Source organism: Trachurus japonicus, chromosome 10 (assembly GCF_045865225.1).
Source record: "Trachurus japonicus isolate A0001 chromosome 10, Traja_1.0".
Lineage (NCBI taxonomy): Eukaryota > Metazoa > Chordata > Actinopteri > Carangiformes > Carangidae > Trachurus > Trachurus japonicus.
This window is the reverse complement of record NC_140916.1, coordinates 34,844,230-34,855,172: the sequence shown is the minus strand read 5'-3', so window position 1 is coordinate 34,855,172 and position 10,943 is coordinate 34,844,230. Positions and strand designations below refer to the sequence as shown.

General features: G+C 39.5%; 1 non-coding gene across 1 annotated transcript; it reads right to left on the bottom strand.

The window, feature by feature from the left end:
- Positions 1–217: 217 nt before the first annotated feature.
- trnap-ugg (transfer RNA proline (anticodon UGG)) lies at positions 218–289 on the bottom strand. Its single transcript has one exon. It is a non-coding gene; the product is annotated as a tRNA-Pro (tRNA).
- Positions 290–10,943: the final 10,654 nt, after the last annotated feature.

The following is a 10,943-nucleotide window of genomic DNA, read 5'->3' as shown; positions in this document are numbered from 1 at the left end:
CTTTCAAACAACCAGAGAAGCATTAAATGATTCTCAACTAGATCTCAGTCAAAACATAAGCAACTTGTTTCAATCTGTCATTGAAACACAGTGAGTTACTTTCATTTTAGGAACATTCTATAGCTTTTTGTTTAAATACACCACACAGTGCTCACCAATTTCACCAGACACACGTGAGGTCATTGTCAATGACTGTCTTATGATCTTACCTGCCAAAGGGCTCGTCCGGGATTTGAACCCAGGACCTCTCGCACCCAAAGCGAGAATCATACCCCTAGACCAACGAGCCTCCTACAAGCCACATTTGGAAGTTTTGTCTCTTGGGATCAAATATAAAGTTTTCACATGGACACTGAGTTGTATATGAGGGGTTTTTCAATGAACATGTTTGTAACATCCACAACATACCTACATGCACTGAGTCGCTGCCATGTGATTGGCCTATTAGATATTTGCGTTAATGAGTGGCTGGTGAGTGAAATCTGAAGACAGCCTGTTATAGTACAAAGTCGTGTGCTTCAACAATCCTCCTAACATCATTTAACATTAGACATTAGCCTCTCTCTCCACCTCTGGCTAGGTTAGATTTATTCAGACACGCTGCTCATCGCATACATCAAACCATTTTATGTCCCATTTTTTACCCTTTTGTAAACCAGGGGAGGCTCCATTAATGGAACTTCATCACCGCCAGATGCAGTGACAGATAGAAACGAGCTAATGACCAAGACAATTAATAGCACGGATGAGAGCTTCCTCCCTCCTCCTCCACCTCCTGCTACATTCTTTAAATATGAGTGTTTAATTAAGCAGCAATATTAATTAGGACTTTATGATATTAAGATGTGTGGGTGAGGATGGGAAGAAGGAGGAGGAGGAGCAGATCGGAGACTGGTTAGAGTAAATGAGTTTAAGACAAATGACATGCAAAAAAAAAAAAAAAAAAAGACGACGTGTACCGCACTCTGCACTTTGCTCGCCGCGTTTTAATGGCTCCGAGAGCGACGATGTGGATGACGACGAGCGAGATTCATTTTTCCACCAAGGTAATACAGTGTTAATGACTATGCTGGAGAGCATTAGCGGGCAGCAATAGGTGGAGGGGAATAGGAGAAGTTAAATGGGTTCATGAAGTTCGGCGTGCGTTACCTTGACTTGGAGTAACAAATCACTCAATTGACATTTTTCCTGAGTGAAGCGGCTGAAATGGGAAGAAGAAGTGGGAGTCGGAGAAAATACTGCAACCTATGGGCCCCCTCCTTTAGATTTACCCAGCTCCGCTCTGTCAATATTTGCTTGAGCGTTAACAACTGAGAGGCCGAGAGTCCGGGGTCAAATCTTGTTAAATAAATGAAACAAGCAAGCCGAACGCTTTAGACGGCGTGCTGTTTTTAATTTGGAGTTGAAAGCCTTTTCATTATTAAATTAAATGCTTTGCGTGAAAATAAATAAATAAATATCTGAGCGCACTGAGTGATAAATGATGTGCGTTGCGAGATGCATAATAAGAGTTGAGTAGAGTGCCCCGTCTAAGCACTGCACATAATGACCCACCAGTATGGAGATCTGAACTGCAGGCCGCCATCCTCCTGGCAGCAGATAGACACATTTCATTTAATTTGATTCATTTGGAATCAAACAGTAGAAAGGGTTTTTAGGAGAATTGATTTAATCTGATGTGGGGAATCCAACTGTATTTCCAGAATACATTCAGTATGATTCATGGAATTTCTCCACTGATTGATTTGCTAATGGCAGCAAGGTGGAAGCATGGCTGCATCGACTGGATGCCAGGAGTCAGATCAAAGGAATGGGTCTATTTGGAGCCACATTGACTGTATATGGGACTAAAACCCTCCTGTCCTACATAAGGTCACCATATCTATAGGGAATAAGTCTGGTAGTGCACTTTTTGTTGAGATGGGGTGTATATAAAGTTGTCAATTTAGATAATGGATGTCTTATCGTCTCCAGTGGAAGAGATCTGATAGACATCACAGCTCTGAACCATCTGGTGCTCGTCAAAAGTGCAACAGTGTGAGGGAGAAGGATCTGGAGCCAAGAACCTAAAAGAGAAACACATGATCAACTGGCATCAACGGTTAAAACTGTTTTATTTCTGACATCTTTGATCGATAAACTGTTGCTCCAACCAAGTTCTGACTGACTGTTATGATCTCAGCTGAGCTTAGTTGGTGCAGTATGTCTGGTATTATACAATGTCCTTCAAATATGAAATATAATGGAAAAACTGCAGTCACTAGTTTCAGGTCACATCCCTGTTTATCCAGAGGTGTGATACTGCATATATCAAACTGCATTTGTACCATACTTTTTGAGTCAACGCACTTTTAACTGTATTTGTCGTATTTCACACACATACATTCACTCAGTGCTTTTACATGCATACTCCATTCTTGGATCCGCAACTTTATCCTACAGACTCATAAAATAGCCAGAATCCCCTCATTGCAGCTGTTTGCCTTCACCAGCAGGAATAGACTAAAGCAGTGTTGAATAATGAACTGAATATTGAATAATAAGTGTTTTTGGAGAACATCATGGTGCCACTGTGGAGTTGACTGTTGACCTTTCTGGATATAAAATGTTATCTCATTTTCTACTTAAATACACTTCAGACTTTTTTTTTTGGGTTAGAACACCAAAATCTAATAAGTTCATCCAAGCATTTATGAAAGGATTCTCTTGGAGGAGATTCTGATATATGGTGATACTGACGCCAATAAAACAAACTTTGTGATGGTCATTGTGAACCTGACATTCAACCTTTGGCCACCTCGTCAGTTCACGTTTCAAGATTCAAACAACTTCATTTATCCCCAAAGGGCAATTCAGCCTGCAATCTGCCAGTCACAGGCACAGAATAAAACAGAAATGAGAAACACTATCAGTCAATTTATAATCAACCTGTTAGTAAAACGGATCCATAAGCACCAGTGACAGCAGTGAACACAGAGTACAGATCCCCATGCATGGGCTGAGCAGGGAAGATGATTAAAAAAGAACATAAATAAGTATAAATAGATTATTAATTAACAATACACAGGGCTGTTGTATAGGGGAGAAAGGTGATGATAATTCTAGGGGCCCAGTGCCCAGTATAGGGCCCCCCCAAAAAACCGCCCAGTAATCTTTGTATGACTGAATCATTCTGCATAAGACCCTGACTAATAGTAGTAATGCTGCATTAGCATCAAAACAAAGTAGGCTAAATAAAAAAAATGATAATACATACGTAGTCTAAGTGGAAAAAGTGGAAAAGTCAGGGGCCCACTTTAAGCATTCTTTCAGGGGCCCCAGAATTCCTAGCAACGGCCCTCACAATACATACATAATTCCCTCACAGAAAACACATGAACTTAATATTTGAAAAATTTTGCACATGTGAATCATGTTATTTGCACATGGGAAACATGTGGTTTTGGCCATTTGTGATCACATATTACCACGTGTTACCATGTAGAGCACATGTGTAAACATGTTATCACATGTGGAAAAATGGGTTCACATGTGAAGTTCATGTGTTTTTTTTCTGTAAGGGTTGTTATGGGTCCCAGTTACAAGTCCAATGCCAGGCCTGAGTTTGGTTACTGTGATCAGCAGCATTTAAAAAGTTCAATCTGGAGTTCAACTGAATGTCTGAAGAAGGAAGCTCCCTGAAGGCATCACTGAGGTATTGTGCTCACGAGAAAAAGAAAAAAAAAAAGATGATTATACAGGTTTCCAAAATGTGTCTCCATATTGTTCCAGCAAATCAAAACATACAGTATGTGATAGTGGCATCACATGAGAAAAACTGCAACAGTCAGGGAGCCTGTTTAAAACTATGAGACAAACACTACTACCCTTTATAACCTCTCATCTATGCACAAATCACCTGATGTTAATTCAGGGTGCTTTAAAATGCTGACTGTAATGTCTCAGCTTTACTTTATGAGCTTAGAAAACAGCCTCTTGACCTTAAATCCCAGCATTAAAGCACTCTATCATCGATGTGTACGTAGGAAGACCAAGTGTAAGCAATATTTAGGGCTTGCGTTTGCTTTGCCAAAGATTTAAATTCAAAAAAGTTTAATGACTCGTAGTGTACACATCCCCTGTAATGTGAAACGTGAATGTTTTAAAGAGGAGTCAGTGGGGAGTTGAAATTACAGTAACTTGTCATTTAATTGTGGCTTTCTTTCCAGTGTGTTCACCATACTTACTCTCCTTTATTAATAATGGAGTTACTGAAGATTTATTGTCAGTATCTGTTCTGGTAAAATCACAACATCTTCAATCACAGCAGTGTCACGTCTAAGACGGTTTAGATTCCTGTGATGTTTAATGATCATGCAGATTTTAGAGAGAGCCAAATACACTCTCTGTTAAATCAAGATTCCATGACAGGACAAAGATGCTGGGCTTATCTGCAATTCATTATTAAAAATAAAGCACACAAGCATGTGTGTGTGTGTGTGTGTGTGTGTGTGTGTCTGTGTGTGTTGTTCTCTAAATGAAAAACAAATGAGAAATTTAATTATGAGGATTATGTGAATTGTGAGGTTTATTGTGTGAATCTACACAAGAATTGGTTTTTGCAGTTATCATAAAAGTAAACAGTGGGTATAAATGGCTAATATGTTTATAATGGGAGTGATTATGCACGCTTCAAGTGTGTGTGTGTGTGTGTGTGTGTGTGTAAGAGAGAGAGGAAGGGGGATGTTTTTGATTTTTTCAAAAGCCATTATTTATGCAATCAAGTCACACATGACAACAAAGCGATACAAAATTCGGCTCAGCATGATTCCTAAACAGACCCCCGTTATTAATTGAGCGTGCAACATTTTATAACCGAGCACAGAAATGAAACGGTCCACATCAGTCGTGATGCTGTAATAATTGTGATTGCTCGTTATCACTCTGATCTGAGTGTTGACAGCATCAGAATCCCAAAGAGTCATTCATCTGGTTCTGAGCGCTGATGTAAACGCTGAGCCCGGATCAGACCGGCAGTTTCTCTCTGAGGATGTGGATTTGATACAAAAAAACAAACAAACATCCTCACTAGAGCTCAATGTACTTTGGTTCTGTCTATTACACTCCGACTTATTGCATTTTCACACCTGAAGGTCTGAACCAAGGTTGGTGTTTCTGTTACGTTGTCTGGTTTCACTCTGCATTAAAGGTCCAGTGTGTAATAATTGTCAGGGTTTATTGGCAACATCTGAATATACTACTACCCATGAATATATAAGGTTAAGGGGTTGTCGGTTGTTAATTCTCCATTAACAACCGACCCACTATACATTATACAACTTAGAACACGGCCTACAAATAAGGGCCGGATTTACTAAAGGTTTGCGTGTATTAAAACGTGTGCAAACGTGATTGCACGCGCAAACACATGTGGAACCTGATCTACTAACCGGACGCACCGAGGATTGCATCCCTCACACGGGCAGAATAGCACGTGCGATCCATTTAGCGTGTTTGCCTTGATGAATATGTAAATATGGGCGTTTCTGCCAGAACGTGCAGAATACTGGGAGGAGTAGATGCAAATCGATTTTTTTAGCGCGTGCAATGTGATTTACCAAACCAGGAAGAGATTGCGGTGGCTGTTTTTGCGTCTTTATTCACCACGTCTGAAAACCATGTACTAACTGATACAACTTTGTCAAAACGTATGCGTTTATTGATTTGATACCTGTCAGAGCCCCGTGATCTTACATCTCTGCATTTCCTCACGTCTGGGTAATTCTGTAACAGTTTTTCAGCCGTGTTAAAAGTCTTTTACGCGCCGTTACTCACGGGGCACGTCTGTCCTGCAGTGCGCTCCTCTCCTCTCCTCTCCTCTCCTTTCATCTCCTCTCACCTGGCTGCTCAGCTCCGACTCTCGGTCCCGGTCCCGGTCCTGGACTGAGACACGTCACCACTGCCTTCACCCGTCTTTAATCCCTCTGGTCAGTGGTCAGAGCGTTTAGATCTGTGTGTCCCACCTGAGCTCTCTATTAATCCACTGGATCATGGGCGGCACACACACATATTACAGGTGTGTGATTGTCGCTGCAGCTGCTGCCTGTTCGTCACTATATGATGAGTTGGGCCCTGTAGCGATTTGTGTTTATTTATCTAAACAGAGCGCGACAGAGATGAACACACGCTGTCATTGTATGCATCGGATCAAATGTAATTCTGTCCCTTCGTCCATCCAGCTCTCTGTCCACTCTCTCCATGGCGGAAACGATTACACGCGCAAAACCCTCATTTACATATTGCGGTTTGCACGTGTTTTCATTTAGCGGGTTACTCTTAGTAGATCAGCTGTTTTGCGTGCACTAACCAAACTCGCAATATTATAGCGGGCGCAAACAATATAGCGTCCGCTATCTGAGATCTTAGTAAATCCGGCCCTTAATGAATTAATTTGAAACATAATGTTGATCAAAATGCGACTTTCATCGATTTTTAATTGCATCATTTAGCGAATCTGCATGTCCGGTCATGTCCACTGTTTTGCTGAGCCTCCCCGTCGTGCATTTGAAGCCTTTGATAATCAATCAGTGGATCGATGGATTACCATACACATGTTACGATGTGTGTATTATGTGTAGTCGTGTCCGTCATAAACAAGAGATTACAGGTTACGGGTGCGTTTGAGTCGCGGAGTCGCAGTGCCACCGAGACGAGACGAGACGAGACATCGCAGAATCGCAATAAACATCACAGAATATTGGTGATTGACCAATCAGAATCGAGTATTCAAGAGAGCAGTGTTCTAAATTTGTATCAATGCATAATCACTATAAAATCAAATTCTCTTGGTTTTCGTAGCCTTATAATTATTATTTTACATAACAAGGGTCTTGCTATAGAAAGTGACGCCATCTTGCGCCTCCATGTTTGTACGGCAGCCTGAATGGAAAATCCAGCCATAAATAAACCAATGAAGAAGAAGGAGGACGGAAAGAAGAAGGAGTAGGAAACAGAAGACATATAAATAATTAAGATCTTCATCTCATTGCTCCATGCTCCTGAAATTATACCATGGGCAACAGTGTTTCAAGACAATAACAATTTTAGACCATTATTTTAATTCACTGTAAATCAATAAAGATTCTGATGCGATGAAGAGTTAAATGATATATCAAATGTGCAAAATATGTCGTCTACTTTTGGTTTCCAGTAGTCCAGCTGCTGCTTTTCAGCTGGAAATGATGTAAACTCTGTTCACATGGACAACCCCACTATTAAAAGAGTGTGTTTTTCTGTTTGGACTGATAGGGCACAGACACACATCAACACCTGAAGTCACAGAGCACACACACACACACACACACACACACACACACACACACACACACAGGGAGGAGGGGGTATCTTCACAGATCCAAACAGTGAGCTGCTGCTGCTGCTTGGCTATATTGTGTTTTACACTTTGGTCTGTGATGTTTTCGGCGTTTGTTAAATCTATTTCAGTCCTGAGTGCTGCTCATTCTCAGCAGAAGGTGTAGCTGCTGTAGTGCAAAGTATGAGTTGACAATCAGAGGGGTCAACTTTATTTTTCTGCAGGGCGATACATGTAGTGTCGGTGCATGCCTCAATGAACTGAAGTATCACAGTCCCTGCAGTGTCTTTATTGTTTAACCAAAGCTGCCAAATAAATGCAATGGAGTAGAAAGAAGATTTCCCTCTGAAATGTAGGAGCAAAGCAGCATGAAATGGAAATAAGGAAAGTACAAGCCCATCAAAATCACATTTAAATACATTAAACTCCAATAAAATATAATAATGATGTAATTAGTGAGCCTTCAGTGCAACTGTATTTCAATAATGTTGAATGACCCAACAGGTGAAACTCCTGGATTAGACTGAACCAACACAACCACAAAAATGCTACTAGCGTGAAAAAATAAACTCTGATGTTGAAACATATCTCTGGCACAACTAATACTCCTCCACTTCCTGCTCACAGGCACATAACATTAGATCACCTCAGACATGTTATATTGGACATAAAATGACATAACAGTGGAAATTCAAGGCTGTACTCAGCTTGCTATCATGAGTTAGCTAATCTGAAGCTTAAGGAAGTTAGAAAGTAGTTAACATAGCGTCTATTCACAGTCTAATTAATTCACAGTCTAATAAAAGAGTAGGTAAAAATCTTGTACGTGTATTAAACAACACAGATACTTTGCCTATATTTATTTGTAAACCTGATTTTAGAACCACAGATGGAATGAGGCAGGTGATAGATTGGGAGCCAAATTGTTGTTATGTACTTTAGTTAAATAAATAAGGGTAGTCTGTGTTTTGTTTAAAAGTTCATATGGAATTAAATAAATAATCAAATTTAATTGAATAATTAATTATAAAAAGCTAAAGGTTAGGTAAATTAATTTGATTTAACCTTTTGATGAACAACATGGGTCCTAAGTGATGCGATTGAGTTTTTATGCGTAATATTTATACAATAAATTAATTTCATCAAAGCATTCCAGGAATTCCCTTCACTTTTCAACTTCAACTTTTTGATCATAATACATCCTTATTTTATATTTTATTTATTTATTTTTGGAATAAAAACACATTTTGTATCACTACCACTCTAATGCACAACATGGATCCAAAATGACCCACATTCATTTTCCATGTGATTTCATGCTGGGTGAGTGTTTCTCTGCTGTATCTTTAAAAATCTATTCATGATTGAATATTCCAAGTATTATTTTAATATCTTGTTTTTTAATGAGTATACAGGGCATTATTTCCATTTTTCCTCAGTTTAGGCTCATTGAGGACCAAGCCACACACTTTTCTGACCGAAGGGCCTTTGCTGATTAGGAATGCTTAATTTTTGAGACACTGCAAAACATTGGACAAAAGTATTTTTGTCTTTTGTCTTGTCTTGTTCTGTGGATGTTTTTTTTCATATTCACTTCCACAGATAGGCCTATCAGGATTCTGTTTGGTGATGTCTGAAATGATGGTACAAGACTCTTCCAGAAATAAATATGGAGAAACATACTGTAATATTCACAGAATGTTTGAACTCCTCCTGAACTGAACCCCCACCCCCTACATTTATACCCTGCTGGGGGGCAAGTGACAGTGAGAGTCTGTGTCCAGTCACAACATGTGAAAAGGAGGCAAATTGTTGTTCTCTTTTCCTTTTCATTTGTCGGCCATCTTGAACCTGCCTGTTTTTGTGATGGCTGCACTTAGTGATGCGGACAAAGCAGACTGGAATTTGAGAGAAGACTGGGGGAGAGAGAGAGAGAGAGAGATAAGAAGTGAATGGGGATGTGTGATTGGTTGAGTGGAGACGTTACATGAACAAAGTGGAGGAGAGGTGAAGTGTGTGGGTGGGTGCTTGAAAAAGTGGACATTAATGTGTTTGGCAGCCAGAGGAGACCTATCAGGTTCTACTTAACCCACTTGAAGAGCGTGTGTTGGGAGAGTGGTGGCGGCAGCGGCCGGGTATTTGGAGGTCAAACGGAGACAGTAGCACAAGTGTGTTGGATGAGGTGGATATTTTCGTTTATTGTGGGGAAAAAAAAAAAAGATGAGTTAACAGCAGACTAAATGACCTGGAAAGTTTGGACGTATTAAATGATAGTAACACCAGGTGAGCTGCAGTGTCACACTATTAATGGAACAGCAGACTATGTAATGTCTTTTCACTAAGCAAACAGATGTCTTAGGTCAGACGGAAAAGCTTTATTAGCACAAACAGAACTCATGTCTACTGTAGTCACCAAAATGTGTCAACAACAAAACAACCTTGGCTGAATATTGTGAACTTTTACTTGCGTGGTAGTTTGAGCCAAGCAGAAAAAGCTGAAAAACAGAACTAAAGGAAAGTGAAAAAAGGGATTTAGCAATGAACAACATATAAGTTTCCATCTTTGTGTAAGTCAGTTCGAGGTCTTGCTCAACTTACGCCAGGTTCAGACAATACAAATTCAGGCCTATTTCCACACAATTTTGTTGTGGCCGACAAATTTCCCCATAAGTGAAGAACAATGTTTAGATTTCTAGTTTCAATCTCGTACAAATTATGAACATTGACATTGACCAATAGGATGACAGAACGCTCTGACACATTGTTTTCGCACAGTGAACATGTGCTTCATGTAAATGTATAATTTTGAGGTGAACACTTTCATTAACGTAACTCAGTTCTCTCTGAAGGACAGAGAGTCCGTACTGTCCTCTTCATCAGACCTACAATTGTTTTTCCTTAATTTCCTTTTTCATGTCTGAGTAAAAGCGCTTCGGTAGCCATGATTGGCAGTTTCTTGTCCTACTTTCCTGATGACCTATCAACTCACACGTGGTTGTGATAGATTATTGGTTGGGGTCGTATTTGTAGTGTTGCCAGTTTTCCAAATTCAAGACATGTATAATATATTTTTTTATATCTAAACTGAAAACAATACAAAATATTAATCTAAGCAAAATCGTTAATTTATACTAAAAATTGGCTTACCCATTTTACTCACTATGTTTAATGTACATTCGTTTTAAACATCCTTTTAAATTTAGTGACTGATGTGCATGTTTTTAATTCTGTATCAACTTATTCCATAAGTTTACTCCAATAACAGCTATGCATTTGCCTCTTGTGTTGGTCCTTGCCTTTGATTTCTTAAAAATGCATGGTCGTGTAACTAAATCGAACTGTCAGAGTTCAGGTTGGAAATTCTTTGAGAAACCTACATACTGATCATGTAGCAAGAAAAGTTGACAGACTTTGGCTCTAGTTTGAATACAACTAGTTGTCAAACTTCAGATGGATTGACTCTAAATGTATCTGTGACAGAAAGTAGTTTGGCCTTGGCTGGACAATGAAAAGTAAAATATCCAATGGCTCAGTTTCATGTTTTGTAGAAATATATATATATATATATAAAAAGAGCTGCTCTCTCATTTCT